The following is a 20,624-nucleotide window of genomic DNA, read 5'->3' as shown; positions in this document are numbered from 1 at the left end:
ATCTAGACTTTTTTCCTGATGGAAAGAGCTGCTGTTGCCTTTTTTCAGCTCTGCGCTGCAATGGCCGGTCCCACCTCCTGAAAAATTTACTTCAAACGAAGATTCCTGCCAGACAAAAGGTGCCACCACAGAAAACTTTTCCTGCCAAAAAAGTGCCCAGACTGCCTAAAAAACTACACCTGAAGCCAAAGCTTCCAGACTTTTTCCTGGTGTAATGTGCTGCTGTTCCCTTTTTTCAGGCCTACTTTGCAATGGCCGGACCCACCTCCTGAAAAATTTACTCCAAATGAAGATTCCTGCCAGACAAAGATGCCACCACAGAAAACTCTTCCTGCCCAAGAAGTGCCCAGGCTGCCCCAACAGCTACTCCTGAAGCCAAAGGATCCAGGCTTTTTTTCCTGGTGGAAAGAGCTGCTGTTCCCTTTTTTCAGCCCTGCTCTGCAATGGCCGGTCCCACCTCCTTAAAAATTTACTTCAAACGAAGATTCCTGCCAGACAAAAGGTGCCACCACAGAAAGTTCTTCCTGCTCAAGAAGTGCCCAGGCTGCACCAAGAACTGCACCTCAAATCCAAAGGATCCAGACTTTTTTCCTGATGGAAAGAGCTGCTGTTGCCTTTTTTCACCTCTGCGCTGCAATGGCCGGTCCCACCTTTTAAAAAATTGAATCCAGCTGAAGATTCCTACCAGACAAATGGTGGTACCACAGAAAACTCTTCCTGCCCAAGAAGTACCCAGCCTGCCCCAGCAAATACCCCTGAAGCGAAAGGATCCAGACTTTTTTCCTGGTGGAAAGAGCTACTGTTCCCTTTTTTCAGCCCTGCTCTGCAATGGCCGGTCCCACCTCCTGGAAGACTGAATCCAACTGAAGATTCCTGCCAGACAAAAGGTGCCACCACAGAAAGTTCTTCCTGCCCTAGAAGTGCCCAGCCTGGCCCACCAACTACACCTGAATCCAAAGGATACAGACTTTTTTTCCTGGTGGAAAGAGTTGCTGTTCCCTTTTTCAGCCCTGCTCTGCAATGGCCGGCCCCACCTCCTGAAAAATTTACTTCAAACGAAGATTCCTGCCAGACAAAAGGTGCCAGCACAGAAAGGTCATCCTGCCAAAGAAGTGCCCAGGATGCCCCAACAACTGCACCTCAAATCCAAAGGATCCAGACTTTTTTCCTGGTGGAATGAGCTGCTGTTCCCATTTTTCAGCCCTGCGCTGCAATGGCCGGTCCAACCTCCTGGAAAATTGAATCCAAATGAAGATTCTTCCAGACAAAAGGTGCCACCACAGAAAACTCTTCCTGCCCAAGAAGTGCCCAGTCTGCTGCCACAACTGCACCTGAAGCCAAAGCTTCCAGACTTTTTTCCTGGTGGAAAGGGCTGCTGTTCCCTTTTTTCAGCCCTACTCTGCAATGACCGGTCCCACCTCCTGGAAAATTGAATCCAAGTGAAGATTCCTGCCAGACAAAAGGTGCCACCAGAGAGAGGTGTTGCTCCCCAAGATGTGCCCAGGCTGCCCACCAACTACATCTGAAACCAAAGGATCCAGACTTTTTTGCCTTAGGGAAAGAGCTGCTGTTCCCTTTTTTCAGCCCTGCTCTGCAATGACCGGTCCCACCTCCTGGAGAATTGAATCCAAATGAAGATTCCTGCTAGACAAAAGGTGCCACCACAGAAAGTTCTTCCTGCCCAAGAAGTGCCCAGGCTGCCCCAACAACTGCACTTCAAATCCAAAGGATCCAGACTTTTTTCCTGATAAAAAGAGCTGCTGTTCCCATTTTTCAACTCTGCGCTGCAATGACAAGTCCCACCTCCTGGAAAATTGAATTTAAATGAAGATTCCTGTCAGACAAAAGGTGCCACCAGAGAGAGGTGTTGCTCCCCAAGATGTGCCCAGGCTGCCCACTAACTACATTTGAAGCCAAAGGATCCAGACTTTTTTTCCTGATGGAAAGAGCTGCTGTTCCCTTTTTTCAGCCCAGCTCTGCAATGGCCGGTCCCACCTCCTGGAGAATTGAATCCAAATGAAGATTCCTGCCAGACAAAAGGTGCCACCACAGAAAGTTCTTCCTGCCCAAGAAGTGCCCAGGCTGCCGCAACAACTGCACCTGAAGCCAAAGCTTCCAGACTTTTTTCCTGATGGAAAGAGCTGCTGTTCCCTTTTTTCAGCTCTGCGCTGCAATGGCCCGTCCGAACTCCTGGAGAATTCAATAGAAATGAAGATTCCTGCCAGACAAAAGGTGCCACCACAGAAAACTCTTCCTGCCCAAGAAGTACCCAGGCTGCCCCAACAGCTACTCCTGTAGCCAAAGGATGCAGACTTTTTTTCCTGGTGGAAAGAGCTGCTGTTCCCTTTTTTCAGCCCTGCGCTGCAATGGCCGGTCCCACCTCCTGGAAAACTGAATCCAACTGAAGATTCCTGCCAGACAAAAGGTGCCACCACAGAAAACTTTTCCTGCCCAAGAAGTACCCAGGCTGCCCCCCCCAACTGCACTTCAAAACGAAAGGATCCAGCCTTTTTTTCCTGGTGGAAAGAGCTGCTGTTCCCTTTTTTCAGCCCTGCTCTGCAATGGCCGGTCCCACCTCCTGAAAAATTTACTCCAAATGAAGATTCCTGCCAGACAAAAGGTGCCACCACAGAAAACTCTTCCTGCCCGAGAAGTGCCCAGGCTGCCCCCCCCAACTGCACCTCAAAGCCAAAGGATCCTGACTTTTTTCCTGGTGGAAAGGGCTACTGTTCCCTTTTTTCAGCCCTACTCTGCAATGACCGGTCCCACCTCCTGGAAAATTGAATCCAAGTGAAGATTCCTGCCAGACAAAAGGTGCCACCACAGAAAGGTCTTGGTGCTCAAGAAGTGCCCAGGCTGCCCCACCAACTACACCTGAAGCCAAATCTTCCAGACTTTTTTTCCTTAGGGAAAGAGCTGCTGTTCCCTTTTTTTCAGCCATGCGCTGCAATGGCAGGTCCCACCTCCTGGAAAATAGAATCTAAATGAAGATTCCTGCCAGACAAAAGGTGCCACCAGAGAGAGGTGTTGCTCCCCAAGATGTGCCCAGGCTGCCCACCAACTACATCTGAAGCCAAAGGATCCAGACTTTTTTTCCCTAGGGAAAGAGCTGCTGTTCCCATTTTTCAGCCCTGCGCTGCAATGGCCGGTCACACCTCCTGGAAAATTGAATCCAAATGAAGATTCCTGCCAGACAAAGGTGCCACCACAGAAAACTCTTCCTGCCCAAGAAGTGCCCAGGCTGGTGCCACAACTGCTCCTGAAGCCAAAGCTTCCAGATCTTTTTCCTGGTGGAAAGAGCTGCTGTTCCCTTTTTTCAGCTCTGCGCTGCAATGGCCCGTCTGACCTCCTGGAGAATTCAATAGAAATGAAGATTCCTGCCAGACAAAAGGTGCCAGCACAGAAATCTCTTTGCTGCCCAAGAAGTGCCCACGGTGCCTGACAAACTACTCCTCAAAACCAAAGCTTCCAGATTTTTTCCTGGTGGAATGAGCTGCTGTTCCCTTTTTTCAGGCCTACTCTGCAATGGCCGGTCCCACCTCCTGAAAAATTTACTCAAAATGAAGATTCCTGCCAGACAAAAGGTGCCACCACAGAAAACTCTTCCTGCCCAAGAAGTGCCCAGGCTGCCCCAACAACTGCACCGCAAATCCAAAGGATCTAGACTTTTTTCCTGATGGAAAGAGCTGCTGTTGCCTTTTTTCAGCTCTGCGCTGCAATGGCCGGTCCCACCTCCTGAAAAATTTACTTCAAACGAAGATTCCTGCCAGACAAAAGGTGCCACCACAGAAAACTTTTCCTGCCAAAAAAGTGCCCAGACTGCCTAAAAAACTACACCTGAAGCCAAAGCTTCCAGACTTTTTCCTGGTGTAATGTGCTGCTGTTCCCTTTTTTCAGGCCTACTCTGCAATGGCCGGACCCACCTCCTGAAAAATTTACTCCAAATGAAGATTCCTGCCAGACAAAGATGCCACCACAGAAAACTCTTCCTGCCCAAGAAGTGCCCAGGCTGCCCCAACAGCTACTCCTGAAGCCAAAGGATCCAGGCTTTTTTTCCTGGTGGAAAGAGCTGCTGTTCCCTTTTTTCAGCCCTGCTCTGCAATGGCCGGTCCCACCTCCTTAAAAATTTACTTCAAACGAAGATTCCTGCCAGACAAAAGGTGCCACCACAGAAAGTTCTTCCTGCTCAAGAAGTGCCCAGGCTGCACCAAGAACTGCACCTCAAATCCAAAGGATCCAGACTTTTTTCCTGATGGAAAGAGCTGCTGTTGCCTTTTTTCACCTCTGCGCTGCAATGGCCGGTCCCACCTTTTAAAAAATTGAATCCAGCTGAAGATTCCTACCAGACAAATGGTGGTACCACAGAAAACTCTTCCTGCCCAAGAAGTACCCAGCCTGCCCCAGCAAATACCCCTGAAGCGAAAGGATCCAGACTTTTTTCCTGGTGGAAAGAGCTACTGTTCCCTTTTTTCAGCCCTGCTCTGCAATGGCCGGTCCCACCTCCTGGAAAACTGAATCCAACTGAAGATTCCTGCCAGACAAAAGGTGCCACCACAGAAAACTCTTCCTGCCCTAGAAGTGCCCAGCCTGGCCCACCAACTACACCTGAATCCAAAGGATCCAGCCTTTTTTTCCTGGTGGAAAGAGTTGCTGTTCCCTTTTTTCAGCCCTGCTCTGCAATGGCCGGCCCCACCTCCTGAAAAATTTATTTCAAACGAAGATTCCTGCCAGACAAAAGGTGCCAGCACAGAAAGGTCATCCTGCCAAAGAAGTGCCCAGGATGCCCCAACAACAGCACTTCAAATCCAAAGGATCCAGACTTTTTTCCTGGTGGAATGAGCTGCTGTTCCCATTTTTCAGCCCTGCGCTGCAATGGCCGGTCCAACCTCCTGGAATATTGAATCCAAATGAAGATTCTTCCAGACAAAAGGTGCCACCACAGAAAACTCTTCCTGCTCAAGAAGTGCCCAGGCTGCTGCCACAACTGCACCTGAAGCCAAAGCTTCCAGACTTTTTTCCTGGTGGAAAGGGCTGCTGTTCCCTTTTTTCAGCCCTACTCTGCAATGACCGGTCCCACCTCCTGGAAAATTGAATCCAAGTGAAGATTCCTGCCAGACAAAAGGTGCCACCAGAGAGAGGTGTTGCTCCCCAAGATGTGCCCAGGCTGCCCACCAACTACATCTGAAGCCAAAGGATCCAGACTTTTTTGCCTTAGGGAAAGAGCTGCTGTTCCCTTTTTTCAGCCCTGCTCTGCAATGACCGGTCCCACCTCCTGGAAAATTGAATCCAAATGAAGATTCCTGCTAGACAAAAGGTGCCACCACAGAAAGTTCTTCCTGCCCAAGAAGTGCCCAGGCTGCCCCAACAACTGCACTTCAAATCCAAAGGATCCAGACTTTTTTCCTGATAAAAAGAGCTGCTGTTCCCATTTTTCAACTCTGCGCTGCAATGACAAGTCCCACCTCCTGGAAAATTGAATTTAAATGAAGATTCCTGTCAGACAAAAGGTGCCACCAGAGAGAGGTGTTGCTCCCCAAGATGTACCCAGACTGCCCACCAACTACATCTGAAGCCAAAGGATCCAGACTTTTTTTCCTTAGGGAAAGAGCTGCTGTTCCCATTTTTCAGCCCTGCGCTGCAAAGGCCGGTCCCACCTCCTGGAAAATTGAATCCAAATGAAGATTCTTCCAGACAAAAGGTGCCACCACAGAAAGTTCTTCCTGCCCAAGAAGTGCCCAGGCTGCTCCAACAACTGCACCTCAAATCCAAAGGATCCAGACTTTTTTCCTGATGGATAGAGCTGCTGTTCCCTTTTTTCAGCTCTGCGCTGCCATGGCCCGTCCGAACTCCTGGAGAATTCAATATAAATGAAGATTCCTGCCAGACAAAAGGTGCCACCACAGAAATCTCTTTGCTGCCCAAGAAGTGCCCAGGCTGCCCGACAAACTACTCCTCAAAACCAAAGCTTCCAGATTTTTTTCCTGGTGGAATGAGCTGCTGTTCCCTTTTTTCAGGCCTACTCTGCAATGGCCGGTCCCACCTCCTGAAAAATTTACTCCAAATGAAGATTCCTGCCAGACAAAAGGTGCCACCACGGAAAACTCTTCCTGCCCAAGAAGTGCCCAGGCTGCCGCAACAGCTACTCCTGAAGCCAGAGGATCCAGACTTTTTTCTTGTGGAAAGAGCTGCTGTTACCTTTTTTCAACCCTTCTCTGCAATGGCCAGTCCCACCTCCTGGAAAACTGAATCCAAATGAAGATTCCTGCCAGACAAAAGGTGCCACCACAGAAAGGTCTTGATCCTCAAGATGTGCCCAGGCTGCCCCACCAACTACACCTGAAGCCAAATCTTCCAGACTTTTTTTCCTGGTGGAAAGAACTGCTGTTCCCTTTTTTCAGCCCTGCGCTGCAATGACCTGTCCCACCTCCTGGAAAATTGAATCCAAGTGAAGATTCCTGCCAGACAAAAGGTGCCACCACAGAAAACTCTTCCTGCCCAAGAAGTACCCAGGCTGCCCCCCCCAACTGCACTTCAAAACGAAAGGATCCAGCCTTTTTTTCCTGGTGGAAAGAGCTGCTGTTCCCTTTTTTCAGCCCTGCTCTGCAATGGCCGGTCCCACCTCCTGAAAAATTTACTCCAAATGAAGATTCCTGCCAGACAAAAGGTGCCACCACAGAAAACTCTTCCTGCCCAAGAAGTGCCCAGGCTGCCCCCCCCAACTGCACCTCAAAGCCAAAGGATCCTGACTTTTTTCCTGGTGGAAAGGGCTACTGTTCCCTTTTTTCAGCCCTACTCTGCAATGACCGGTCCCACCTCCTGGAAAATTGAATCCAAGTGAAGATTCCTGCCAGACAAAAGGTGCCACCACAGAAAGGTCTTGGTGCTCAAGAAGTGCCCAGGCTGCCCCACCAACTACACCTGAAGCCAAATCTTCCAGACTTTTTTTCCTTAGGGAAAGAGCTGCTGTTCCCTTTTTTTCAGCCATGCGCTGCAATGGCAGGTCCCACCTCCTGGAAAATAGAATCTAAATGAAGATTCCTGCCAGACAAAAGGTGCCACCAGAGAGAGGTGTTGCTCCCCAAGATGTGCCCAGGCTGCCCACCAACTACATCTGAAGCCAAAGGATCCAGACTTTTTTTCCCTAGGGAAAGAGCTGCTGTTCCCATTTTTCAGCCCTGCGCTGCAATGGCCGGTCACACCTCCTGGAAAATTGAATCCAAATGAAGATTCCTGCCAGACAAAGGTGCCACCACAGAAAACTCTTCCTGCCCAAGAAGTGCCCAGGCTGGTGCCACAACTGCTCCTGAAGCCAAAGCTTCCAGATCTTTTTCCTGGTGGAAAGAGCTGCTGTTCCCTTTTTTCAGCTCTGCGCTGCAATGGCCCGTCTGACCTCCTGGAGAATTCAATAGAAATGAAGATTCCTGCCAGACAAAAGGTGCCAGCACAGAAATCTCTTTGCTGCCCAAGAAGTGCCCACGGTGCCTGACAAACTACTCCTCAAAACCAAAGCTTCCAGATTTTTTCCTGGTGGAATGAGCTGCTGTTCCCTTTTTTCAGGCCTACTCTGCAATGGCCGGTCCCACCTCCTGAAAAATTTACTCAAAATGAAGATTCCTGCCAGACAAAAGGTGCCACCACAGAAAACTCTTCCTGCCCAAGAAGTGCCCAGGCTGCCCCAACAACTGCACCGCAAATCCAAAGGATCTAGACTTTTTTCCTGATGGAAAGAGCTGCTGTTCCCTTTTTTCAGCCCTGCGCTGCAATGGCCGGTCCCACCTCCTGGAAAACTGAATCCAACTGAAGATTCCTGCCAGACAAAAGGTGCCACCACAGAAAACTTTTCCTGCCCAAGAAGTACCCAGGCTACCCCCCCCAACTGCACTTCAAAATGAAAGGATCCAGCCTTTTTTTCCTGGTGGAAAGAGCTGCTGTTCCCTTTTTTCAGCCCTGCTCTGCAATGGCCGGTCCCACCTCCTGAAAAATTTACTCCAAATGAAAATTCCTGCCAGACAAAAGGTGCCACCACAGAAAACTCTTCCTGCCCAAGAAGTGCCCAGGCTGCCCCCCCCAACTGCACCTCAAAGCCAAAGGATCCTGACTTTTTTCCTGGTGGAAAGGGCTACTGTTCCCTTTTTTCAGCCCTACTCTGCAATGACCGGTCCCACCTCCTGGAAAATTGAATCCAAGTGAAGATTCCTGCCAGACAAAAGGTGCCACCACAGAAAGGTCTTGGTGCTCAAGAAGTGCCCAGGCTGCCCCACCAACTACACCTGAAGCCAAATCTTCCAGACTTTTTTTCCTTAGGGAAAGAGCTGCTGTTCCCTTTTTTTCAGCCATGCGCTGCAATGGCAGGTCCCACCTCCTGGAAAATAGAATCTAAATGAAGATTCCTGCCAGACAAAAGGTGCCACCAGAGAGAGGTGTTGCTCCCCAAGATGTGCCCAGGCTGCCCACCAACTACATCTGAAGCCAAAGGATCCAGACTTTTTTTCCCTAGGGAAAGAGCTGCTGTTCCCATTTTTCAGCCCTGCGCTGCAATGGCCGGTCACACCTCCTGGAAAATTGAATCCAAATGAAGATTCCTGCCAGACAAAGGTGCCACCACAGAAAACTCTTCCTGCCCAAGAAGTGCCCAGGCTGGTGCCACAACTGCTCCTGAAGCCAAAGCTTCCAGATCTTTTTCCTGGTGGAAAGAGCTGCTGTTCCCTTTTTTCAGCTCTGCGCTGCAATGGCCCGTCTGACCTCCTGGAGAATTCAATAGAAATGAAGATTCCTGCCAGACAAAAGGTGCCACCACAGAAATCTCTTTGCTGCCCAAGAAGTGCCCACGGTGCCTGACAAACTACTCCTCAAAACCAAAGCTTCCAGATTTTTTCCTGGTGGAATGAGCTGCTGTTCCCTTTTTTCAGGCCTACTCTGCAATGGCCGGACCCACCTCCTGAAAAATTTACTCAAAATGAAGATTCCTGCCAGACAAAAGGTGCCACCACAGAAAACTCTTCCTGCCCAAGAAGTGCCCAGGCTGCCCCAACAACTGCACCTCAAATCCAAAGGATCTAGACTTTTTTCCTGATGGAAAGAGCTGCTGTTGCCTTTTTTCAGCTCTGCGCTGCAATGGCCGGTCCCACCTCCTGAAAAATTTACTTCAAACGAAGATTCCTGCCAGACAAAAGGTGCCACCACAGAAAGTTCTTCCTGCTCAAGAAGTGCCCAGGCTGCACCAAGAACTGCACCTCAAATCCAAAGGATCCAGACTTTTTTCCTGATGGAAAGAGTTGCTGTTGCCTTTTTTCACCTCTGCGCTGCAATGGCCGGTCCCACCTTTTAAAAAATTGAATCCAGCTGAAGATTCCTACCAGACAAATGGTGGTACCACAGAAAACTCTTCCTGCCCAAGAAGTACCCAGCCTGCCCCAGCAAATACCCCTGAAGCGAAAGGATCCAGACTTTTTTCCTGGTGGAAAGAGCTACTGTTCCCTTTTTTCAGCCCTGCTCTGCAATGGCCGGTCCCACCTCCTGGAAAACTGAATCCAACTGAAGATTCCTGCCAGACAAAAGGTGCCACCACAGAAAGTTCTTCCTGCCCAAGAAGTGCCCAGGCTGCCCCAACAACTGCACTTCAAATCCAAAGGATCCAGACTTTTTTCCTGATAAAAAGAGCTGCTGTTCCCATTTTTCAACTCTGCGCTGCAATGACAAGTCCCACCTCCTGGAAAATTGAATTTAAATGAAGATTCCTGTCAGACAAAAGGTGCCACCAGAGAGAGGTGTTGCTCCCCAAGATGTGCCCAGACTGCCCACCAACTACATCTGAAGCCAAAGGATCCAGACTTTTTTTCCTTAGGGAAAGAGCTGCTGTTCCCATTTTTCAGCCCTGCGCTGCAAAGGCCGGTCCCACCTCCTGGAAAATTGAATCCAAATGAAGATTCTTCCAGACAAAAGGTGCCACCACAGAAAGTTCTTCCTGCCCAAGAAGTGCCCAGGCTGCTACAACAACTGCACCTCAAATCCAAAGGATCCAGACTTTTTTCCTGATGGATAGAGCTGCTGTTCCCTTTTTTCAGCTCTGCGCTGCCATGGCCCGTCCGAACTCCTGGAGAATTCAATATAAATGAAGATTCCTGCCAGACAAAAGGTGCCACCACAGAAAACTTTTCCTGCCAAAGAAGTGCCCAGGCTGCCCGACAAACTACTCCTCAAAACCAAAGCTTCCAGATTTTTTTCCTGGTGGAATGAGCTGCTGTTCCCTTTTTTCAGGCCTACTCTGCAATGGCCGGTCCCACCTCCTGAAAAATTTACTCCAAATGAAGATTCCTGCCAGACAAAAGGTGCCACCACGGAAAACTCTTCCTGCCCAAGAAGTGCCCAGGCTGCCCCAACAGCTACTCCTGAAGCCAGAGGATCCAGACTTTTTTCTTGTGGAAAGAGCTGCTATTACCTTTTTTCAACCCTTCTCTGCAATGGCCGGTCCAACCTCTTGAAAAATTGAATCCAAATGAAGATTCTTCCAGACAAAAGGTGCCACCACAGAAAGTTCTTCCTGCCCAAGAAGTGCCCAGGCTGCTCCAACAACTGCACCTCAAATCCAAAGGATCCAGACTTTTTTCCTGATGGAAAGAGCTGCTGTTCCCTTTTTTCAGGTCTGCGCTGCAATGGCCCGTCCGAACTCCTGGAGAATTCAATATAAATGGAGATTCCTGCCAGACAAAAGGTGCCACCACAGAAAACTTTTCCTGCCCAAAAAGTGCTCAGACTGCCCAAAAAACTACACCTGAAGCCAAAGGTTCCAGACTTTTTTTCCTGGTGAAAAGAGCTGCTGTTCTGTTTTTTCAGCCCTGCGCTGCAATGGGTTGTTCCACCTCCTGAAAAATTTACTCCAAATGAAGATTCCTGCCAGACAAAAGGTGCCACCACAGAAATCTCTTCCTACCCAAGAAGTGCCCAGGCTGCCCCAACAGCTACTCCTGAAGCCAAAGGATCCAGACTTTTTTTCCTGGTGGAAAGAGCTGCTGTTCCCTTTTTTCAGCCTTCTCTGCAATGGCTGGTCCCACCTCCTGAAAAATTTACTCCAAATGAAGATTCCTGCCAGACAAAAGGTGCCAGCACAGAAAACTCCTGCTGCCCAAGAAGTGCCCAGGCTGCACCAAGAACTGCACCTCAAAGCCAAAGGATCCAGCCTTTTTTTCCTGGTGAAAGAGCTGCTGTTCCCTTTTTTCAGCCCGGCTCTGCAATGGCCGGTCCCACCTCCTGAAAAATTTACTTGAAACGAAGATTCCTGCCAGTCAAAAGGTGCCACCACAGAAATCTCTTTGCTGCCCAGGAAGTGCCCAGGCTGCCCGACAAACTACTCCTCAAAACCAAAGCTTCCAGATTTTTTTCCTGGTGGAATGAGCTGCTGTTCCCTTTTTTCAGGCCTACTCTGCAATGGCCGGTCCCACCTCCTGAAAAATTTACTTCAAACGAAGATTCCTGCCAGACAAAAGGTGCCAGCACAGAAAGGTCATCCTGCCAAAGAAGTGCCCAGGCTGCCCCAACAACTGCACTTCAAATCCAAAGGATCCAGACTTTTTTCCTGATGGAAAGAGCTGCTGTTCCCATTTTTCAACTCTGCGCTGCAATGACAAGTCCCACCTCCTGGAAAATTGAATTTAAATGAAGATTCCTGCCAGACAAAAGGTGCCACCAGAGAGAGGTGTTGCTCCCCAAGATGTGCCCAGACTGCCCACCAACTACATCTGAAGCCAAAGGATCCAGACTTTTTTTCCTTAGGGAAAGAGCTGCTGTTCCCATTTTTCAGCCCTGCGCTGCAAAGGCCGGTCCCACCTCCTGGAAAATTGAATCCAAATGAAGATTCTTCCAGACAAAAGGTGCCACCACAGAAAGTTCTTCCTGCCCAAGAAGTGCCCAGGCTGCTCCAACAACTGCACCTCAAATCCAAAGGATCCAGACTTTTTTCCTGGTGGAAAGAGCTGCTGTTCCCTTTTTTCAGCCCTGCTCTGCAATGGCCGGTCCCACCTCCTGAAAAATTTACTCCAAATGAAGATTCCTGCCAGACAAAAGGTGCCACCACAGAAAACTCTTCCTGCCCAAGAAGTGCCCAGGCTGCCCCCCCCAACTGCACCTCAAAGCCAAAGGATCCTGACTTTTTTCCTGGTGGAAAGGGCTACTGTTCCCTTTTTTCAGCCCTACTCTGCAATGACCGGTCCCACTTCCTGGAAAATTGAATCCAAGTGAAGATTCCTGCTAGACAAAAGGTGCCACCACAGAAAAGTCTTGGTGCTCAAGAAGTGCCCAGGCTGCCCCACCAACTACACCTGAAGCCAAATCTTCCAGACTTTTTTTCCTTAGGGAAAGAGCTGCTGTTCCCTTTTTTTCAGCCCTGCGCTGCAATGGCCGGTCCCACCTCCTGGAAAATTGAATCCAGATGAAGATTCCTGCCAGACAAAAGGTGCCACCACAGAAAGTTCTTCCTGCCCAAGAAGTGCCCAGGCTGCCGCAACAACTGCACCTGAAGCCAAAGCTTCCAGACTTTTTTTCCTGGTGAAAAGAGCTGCTGTTCCCTTTTTTCAGCCCTGCTCTGCAATGACCGGTCCCACCTCCTGAAAAATTTACTTCAAACGAAGATTCCTGCCAGACAAAAGGTGCCAGCACAGAAAGGTCATCCTACCAAAGAAGTGCCCAGGATGCCCCAACAACTGCACTTCAAATCCAAAGGATCCAGACTTTTTTCCTGATGGAAAGAGCTGCTGTTGCGTTTTTTCAGCTCTGCGCTGCAATGACCAGTCCCACCTCCTCGAAAATTGAATATAAATGAAGATTCCTGCCAGACAAAAGGTGCCACCAGAGAGATGTTACTCCCCAAGATGTGCCCAGGCTGCCCACCAACTACATCTGAAGCCAAAGCTTCCAGACTTTATTTCCTTTGGGAAAGGGCTGCTGTTCCCTTTTTCCAGCCCTGCGCTGCAATGGCCGGTCCCACCTCCTGGAGAATTGAATCCAAATGAAGATTCCTGCCAGACAAAAGGTGCCACCACAGAAAACTTTTCCTGCCCAAAAAGTGCCCAGACTGCCCAAAAAACTACACCTGAAGCCAAAGTTTCCAAACTTTTTTTCCTGGTGAAAAGAGCTACTGTTCCCTTTTTTCAGCCCTGCGCTGCAATGGGTTGTCCCACCTCCTGAAAAATTTAGTCCAAATGAAGATTCCTGCCAGACAAAAGGTGCCACCACAGAAATCTCTTTGCTGACCAAGAAGTGCCCAGGCTGCCCGACAAACTACTCCTCAAAACCAAAGCTTCCAGATTTTTTTCCTGGTGGAATGAGCTGCTGTTCCCTTTTTTCAGGCGTACTCTGCAATGGAAGGTCCCACCTCCTGAAAAATTTACTCCAGACGAAGATTCCTGCCTGACAAAAGGTGCCACCACAGAAAACTCTTCCTGCCCAAGAAGTGCCCAGGCTGCCCCAACAGCTACTCCTGAAGCCAAAGGATCCAGACTTTTTTTCCTGGTGGAAAGAGCTGCTGTTCCCTTTTTTCAGCCCTGCGCTGCAATGGCCGGTCCCACCTCTTGAAAAATTTACTCCAAATGAAGATTCCTGCCAGACAAAAGGTGCCAGCACAGAAAACTCCTGCTGCCCAAGAAGTGCCCAGGCTGCACCAAGAACTGCACCTCAAAGCCAAAGGATCCAGCCTTTTTTTCCTGGTGGAAAGAGCTGCTGTTCCCTTTTTTCAGCCCAGCTCTGCAATGGCCGGTCCCACCTCCTGAAAAATTTACTTCAAACGAAGATTCCTGCCAGACAAAAGGTGCCAGCACAGAAAGGTCATCCTATCAAAGAAGTGCCCAGGCTGCCCCAACAACTGCACCTCAAAACCAAAGGATCCAGCCTTTTTTTCCTGGTGGAAAGAGCTGCTGTTCCCTTTTTTCAGCTCTGCGCTGCAATGACCAGTCCCACCTCCTGGAAAATTGAATATAAATGAAGATTCCTGCCAGACAAAAGGTGCCACCAGAGAGAGGTGTTGCTCCCCAAGATGTGCCCAGGCTGCCCACCAACTACATCTGAAGCCAAAGGATCCAGACTTTTTTTCCTGGTGGAAAGAACTGCTGTTCCCTTTTTTCAGCCCTGCGCTGCAATGGCCGGTCCCACCTCCTGAAAAATTTAATTGAAACGAAGATTCCTGCCAGACAAAAGGTGCCAGCACAGAAAACTTTTCCTGCCCAAAAAGTGCCCAGACTGCCCAAAAAACTGCACCTGAAGCCAAAGCTTCCAGATTTTTTTCCTGGTGGAATGAGCTGCTGTTCCCTTTTTTCAGGCCTACTCTGCAATGGCCGGTCCCACCTCCTGAAAAATTTACTTCAAACGAAGATTCCTGCCAGACAAAAGGTGCCACCACAGAAAGGTCATCCTGCCCAAGAAGTGCCCAGGCTGCCCCAACAGCTACTCCTGAAGCCAAAGGATCCAGACTTTTTTTCCTGGTGGAAAGAGCTGCTGTTCCCTTTTTTCAGCCCTGCGCTGCAATGGCCGGTCCCACCTCCTGAAAAATTTACTTCAAACGAAGATTCCTGCCAGACAATAGGTGCCAGCACAGAAAACTCTTCCTGCCCAAGAAGTGCCCAGGCTGCCGCCCCCAACTGCACCTCAAAGCCAAAGGATCCTGACTTTTTTCCTGGTGGAAAGAGCTGCTGTTCCCTTTTTTCAGCCCTGCGCTGCAATGACCGGTCCCACCTCCTGGAAAATTGAATCCAAGTGAAGATTCCTGCCAGACAAAAGGTGCCACCACAGAAAACTCTTCCTACCCAAGAAGTACCCAGGCTGCCCCAACAACTACTCCTGAAGCCAAAGGATCCAGACTTTTTTTCCTTGTGGAAAGAGCTGCTGTTACCTTTTTTCAGCCCTGTGCTGCAATGGCCGGTCCCACCTCCTGGAAAACTGAATCCAAATGAAGATTCCTGCCAGTCAAAAGGTACCACCACAGAAAGGTCTTGCTGCCGAAGAAGTGCCCAGGCTGCCCCAACAACTGTTCCTTGTGACAGGGAACAATGCTATAAATTTAGGTTGCAAGGTATAAAAGATTTTTTAATGCCACAAAGAAGCCAAAACAGCTGGCCGGGCGACCAGAGGAAACCCCTGTTCCTGCCGCAGTCCGCAAAGGGGAACAGAAACAGCACTTATTTTACCCTCCTTTGCCACCTCCCCCCCAAAGTCATGTCATCAGTCCATTGGTGGAGATTTCATGGCCTGCATCCTGCTTGGTTCCCTCTTCGCGGGCCAGCTCTGGGTTTGTTCCTCCTTTCGCGGGCCATCTCCGTTGTTGGGGGGTGTCCACCAATAATTTTAAAGTCATTAGTCTCTATTAGGCCGTGGTTCTGGAAACTTCCATCAGGATGACGGTTGATCACCCGGACTCCTCGTGGCCGACCCCTCCGTATTGCTCCCCATTAATATGCTTAGAACAAACAGCTTCGAGGTACAATGTGCTAAATCATCATTGCATTGTGGTTAATCAGTTTGCAGCTTACAGAACTTGTGGTTAGGCATTGCATAACACTCTAACTTGTGATTCCAACAAAGCAGTTAACACAATATAATAGCTTTATTAACTCTTTTTTTCATTTGAACAGCAAATTTCTTTAGGTCACTTATAACAATCTCCCCTCCTAATTTCCTCGTAAATTTGCTGGTCAAATTCAATTACTTCCTCTCTGGCTACTTCTAAAAGAGAGGCTTGATCTTCACTGGAAGCCTTCCCACTCATGTCTTCATATTGTTGTTTTACTGTCATTAACTGCACCGTTTCAATTCTACCCTTAACAAATTTCATAACTTTATTAAGAATGCATGGTCCAAAAATTAGTGAAGCGAATAACATTATCAGAGGACCTGCTAGGGTTGAGACCAAAGTTGTTAACCAAGGGAACTGACTATGCCAGTTATCCAGCCAGCTCGGTGGAGTTTCCTTTTCTCTCTTTCTTTGTAATATCCCTTCGCGCAGTTTGGTCATAGATTCCTTAATGATTCCTGAGTGGTTTGCATAGAAGCAACACTCTTCTCCTAGGGCCACACATAAACCTCCTTGCTGCAGAAACAGCAAGTCCAACCCTCGTCTATTTTGCAAGACTACTTCTGAAAGAGAATTAAGAGAAGTTTCTAAATACGAAATCGATTTTTCGATTCTGTCCAAATCCTCATCTACTGCTGCCCTCAGGGTAGTCAATCCATGACCATGTGTCCTAGTTAGGACAGCTGAGATCAGTTCATCATGGTGGGTGTAACCCAAAACTGTATTCTATAGCCTTCCATGTCATTTCCCAGAAACTAGACTATTGTTGTCAATAGACTATTCGCACCCTCTGCCCATAGAGCATGGTGGGTGTAACCCAAAACTGTATTTCTATAGCCTTCCATGTCATTTCCCAGAAACTAGACTATTGTTGTCAATAGACTATTCGCACCCTCTGCCCATAGAGCCTGACTCCTCAGGCTATAAACTAGGTGTTAAGAGGCCTGTGAGATAGGAGGATGTTTCTGTCCTCACACCCTTTGTGAACTCCCCGCCCTGAGGAGAGTACCAAGCATTCCTGCCTGAACTGGAGGATATATAATCTTGGAGTTTTGGAACATTTTTTCAACCCACTCGTGGGATCCAGAGGACGGCTGCATCTCATCGCTCTCAACCAGACTTAGACCACCACTGGACTGCGATCACCAGTTCTGGCCAGACTGCAGCAGCTCTCCCACCAGCAGGTTCTTCCCCTCTCCCTTTACTTTGGACTCAAACAGGGCCCAAGGAACACCACTTTGTTCAGGCCCCAGGGTACTGGGTTACACATTTGGGTTTTTGTGGGTTGAGACCAATTGTTTGTTTGTATTATTGTACTTACTGTATTATTTTAATAAATTGTTATTCTGACTTATAATCTCTCCTTTGAGTTGGGTTCATTCCCCCTGCTGGTTAACTTTTAAACCAGCACATTTTGGCGCCCAAACGTCGGGCAGAGAGAGAGAAGTCAGAATCACAATTTCATTTGAAGCATTTGTCTATTTGAATATAGAAACTCCCTGATCACCATGTTGTTTGATGCACTCACATGGATGTTGTATTTGAGCCTGTTCATATTTCCACAGATGGCGTATTATTTGCCTGTTTTGATGCTCTCTTTAAGACCAGGGAGAGGGATCCAAATTGCTTTATTAGTATATTATGTTTATGTCATTCTAACATCAGAAGCAATGAGTTTCATTGTAAATGTGTATTCAGTCCTGTTTGCCTGTCCTGGTTTGGGTTGCTACCTCTGGGGCCTCATTAAAAATCATACCCAGCTTTTTGGGGGAACAGGGGTGGATGGTTTCCAGCCTCCCACCTCCTTCTTCCCCTTCAGACCTGCTAAAACAGTTTTTGAAAATATTGAGTTCCCTTTTGATGTTAAGGACAGCATAATGTTATTGTTAGTGTTGCTCTGTCTGCTCTGTACTGTGTACACCATGTTTAGGGTCAGAAAAGTGCCTTTTAGGGAGGTTGGTTGGACACCTGCCCTGGGAGCAGATAATGCTGAGTGGCACGGGAAGTGGGAGGACATCAGCCAGTATTTGGAAAAGTTTTCTCCTCCAATGATCTGGAAATTCACCCCTGAACAACTGCAGGATCCTGTTAGCATGATAAGACTGGTGAAGGAAAAATGCTCTGGCAGCTCCAGAGATGGCCAGCTCACAGCAACCTGCTGGGCCCTGGCCACTGCCTACCGGGCACTGCTTGACATGATACAGCACTGTCAGGGCGAGGAGAGAAGGACCAAATCCGCAGACACCACGTCCACCCAAACCACAGCTGAGTCAGAGGGAGAAAGAAATGAACCAACCAGCACCGTGTCCACACAAACCATCGAGGAGCCAGAAGAACAAACAAAACCAATAGCAGTCGCCCCTGTCCAGAAAAGGAAATCAAAGACTAAATCAGTTCGCATAGCAAATGATGACGAAGAGGCGGGACCTTCACATCCACCGGAGGAGACAGAGCCAGAAATAATCACTCGGTCCCTGTCCCTGGGTGAGCTACGTGAGCTCCGGAGAGAGTTCACACGACAGGCGAACGAGTCCATTCTGACCTGGCTGCTCCGAATCTGGGATGCCGCAGCTAACGATACGATCCTAGATGGGAGTGAAGCCAGACAGCTGGGATCCCTGTCTCGAGATGTAGTCATTGATCAGGGGATTGGAAGGAGGCAGGAAACTCTCAGCCTCTGGCGGCGACTGTTGTCCAGTGTGAGGGAGAGATACCTTTGCAAGGAGGACCTCCACGTACAGCAAGGACAGTGGAACACGATGGAACAAGGTATCCGGTGCTTAAGGGAGTTAGCTGTACTGGAGATAATCTTTTCAGAGGATGAAAGATTCCCTAAGAGTCCAGATGGCGTACAGTGCACCTCCCAAATGTGGTTAAAGTTTGCACGACTCGGGCCAGAAATGTATTCCCGCTACTTAGCAACGCTGCAATGGAGGGAGGGAGAGGACAAGGTGGGAGCATTGGTTAGCAAACTCAGGATTTATGAAGACACTGTCACCGCCCCATTACGAGCCCACGTCTCATCTGTGGAAACCAAACTGGCTGAACACGTCCGAAGCCTAGAAGAGAAAATTGAAGAGGGACACCAGAAGCTAAGAGAAGAAATTAAGGAAGGGATTTTCCATATCTCGCCAGGACGAACAAGAGTCTCTGCTATCAGGAGCCAGCGTTCCCCAGCTAAGGAGAGAAGGTACACTCCACGTAGCGATCTATGGTTTTACCTCCGTGAGCATGGAGAAGATATGAGGAAGTGGGATGGGAAACCCACCTCTTCCTTAGCAGCCCGGGTACGTGAACTGAAAAGAGGAACAAATACCATAAAGAACTCTTCAAGGGTAAACGTTGCTCCAGTCTCTCGTGGGCAAGACTCCAGACGGTACAGGAATGATGATACGTCTGATCCTCTTGAAGGGACCTCCAGGTCATACCCACAAGAAGAGCACAATGAGTACCATGACCAGGACTAGGGGTGCCCTGCCTCTAGCCAGGTAGAGGAGAGGGACAATCGAGTCTATTGGACTGTGTGGATTCGGTGGCCTGGCACATCAGAGCCACAAAGATATAAGGCTTTAGTGGACACTGGCGCACAATGTACATTAATGCCATCAAGATACGTAGGGGCAGAATCCATCTCTATTTCTGGGGTGACAGGGGGATCCCAACAGCTGACTGTACTGGAAGCTGAAGTGAGCCTGACTGGGAAGGAATGGCACAGACATCCCATCGTGACTGGTCCAGAGGCCCCGTGTATCCTTGGCATAGATTACCTGAGGAGTGGGTATTTCAAAGACCCAAAAGGACTTCGTTGGGCTTTTGGCATAGCTGCTGTGGAGACGGAGGAAATCAGACAGTTGAACACCTTGCCTGGTCTCTCAGAGGACCCCTCTGCTGTGGGACTGCTGAAGGTTGAAGAACAATTGGTACCGATAGCCACAGCAACAGTGCACCGTCGGCAATACCGCACCGACCGAGACTCTGTGACCCCTATACAAAAGATGATCCGTGAACTGGAGACCCAGGGGGTGGTCAGCAAGACTCGCTCACCCTTTAATAGCCCTATATGGCCAGTGCGTAAGTCCAGCGGAGAGTGGAGGCTGACGGTGGATTACCGTGGACTCAATGAAGTCACACCACCCCTGAGTGCTGCTGTGCCGGACATGCTGGAGCTCCAGTACGAGCTGGAGTCCAAGGAAGCCAAGTGGTATGCCACCATTGACATAGCCAATGCCTTTTTCTCCATTCCTTTGGCAGCGGAGTGCAGGCCACAATTTGCTTTCACTTGGAGAGGTGTGCAGTACACCTGGAATCGACTGCCTCAGGGGTGGAAACACAGTCCCAGCATTTGCCACGGACTGATCCAGACTGCACTGGAAAAGGGTGAGGCTCCAGAGCACCTACAGTACATTGATGACATCATTGTATGGGGGAACACAGCGGGCGAAGTCTTCGAGAAAGGAGAGAAGATAATCCAGATTCTCCTAAGAGCCGGTTTTGCCATTAAACGGAGTAAGGTCAAGGGACCTGCTCAGGAAATTCAGTTCCTAGGAGTGAAGTGGCAAGATGGACGCCGCCTAATTCCAATGGAGGTGATTAACAAAATAGCAGCCATGTCCCCACCAACCAGCAAGAAGGAAACACAGGCTTTCCTAGGCGCTGTGGGCTTTTGGAGGATGCATATCCCCGAGTATAGTCAGATTGTAAGCCCTCTCTACCTTGTGACACGGAAGAAAAATGATTTCCAGTGGGGCCCCGAACAACAACAAGCCTTTGAACAAATTAAACAGGAGATTGCCCATGCGGTAGCCCTTGGGCCAGTAAGGACAGGACAGGACGTGAAGAACGTGCTCTACACCGCAGCCGGGGAGAATGGCCCTTCTTGGAGCCTCTGGCAGAAAGTGCCTGGGGAGACCCGAGGATGACCGCTAGGATTCTGGAGTCGGGGATACAAAGGATCTGAAGCCAGCTATACACCAACTGAGAAAGAGATCCTGGCTGCCTATGAAGGAGTTCGAGCTGCCTCAGAAGTAATCGGCACCGAAGCGCAGCTCCTCCTGGCACCCCGACTACCAGT

At 49.2% G+C, this 20,624-nt stretch overlaps 1 protein-coding gene and 1 pseudogene across 1 annotated transcript in view; one reads left to right on the top strand and one right to left on the bottom strand.

Moving 5' to 3' along the window:
• LOC127474809 (uncharacterized) overlaps window positions 1-20,624 on the top strand; it is a 1,721,191-nt pseudogene that overhangs the window by 340,507 nt on the left and 1,360,060 nt on the right.
• The window catches only part of LOC127474829 (zinc finger protein 850-like), a 151,199-nt gene that overhangs the window by 41,318 nt on the left and 89,257 nt on the right, over window positions 1-20,624 (bottom strand). The window lies entirely within an intron of this gene.

This window comes from Manacus candei, unplaced genomic scaffold (assembly GCF_025592945.1).
Source record: "Manacus candei isolate 608988 ecotype Guabito, Panama unplaced genomic scaffold, ASM2559294v1 h1tg000045l, whole genome shotgun sequence".
In the NCBI taxonomy this organism is placed as follows: domain Eukaryota; kingdom Metazoa; phylum Chordata; class Aves; order Passeriformes; family Pipridae; genus Manacus; species Manacus candei.
The sequence above is the reverse complement of the archived record's forward strand: the minus strand, read 5'-3'. Positions and strand labels throughout refer to the sequence as shown.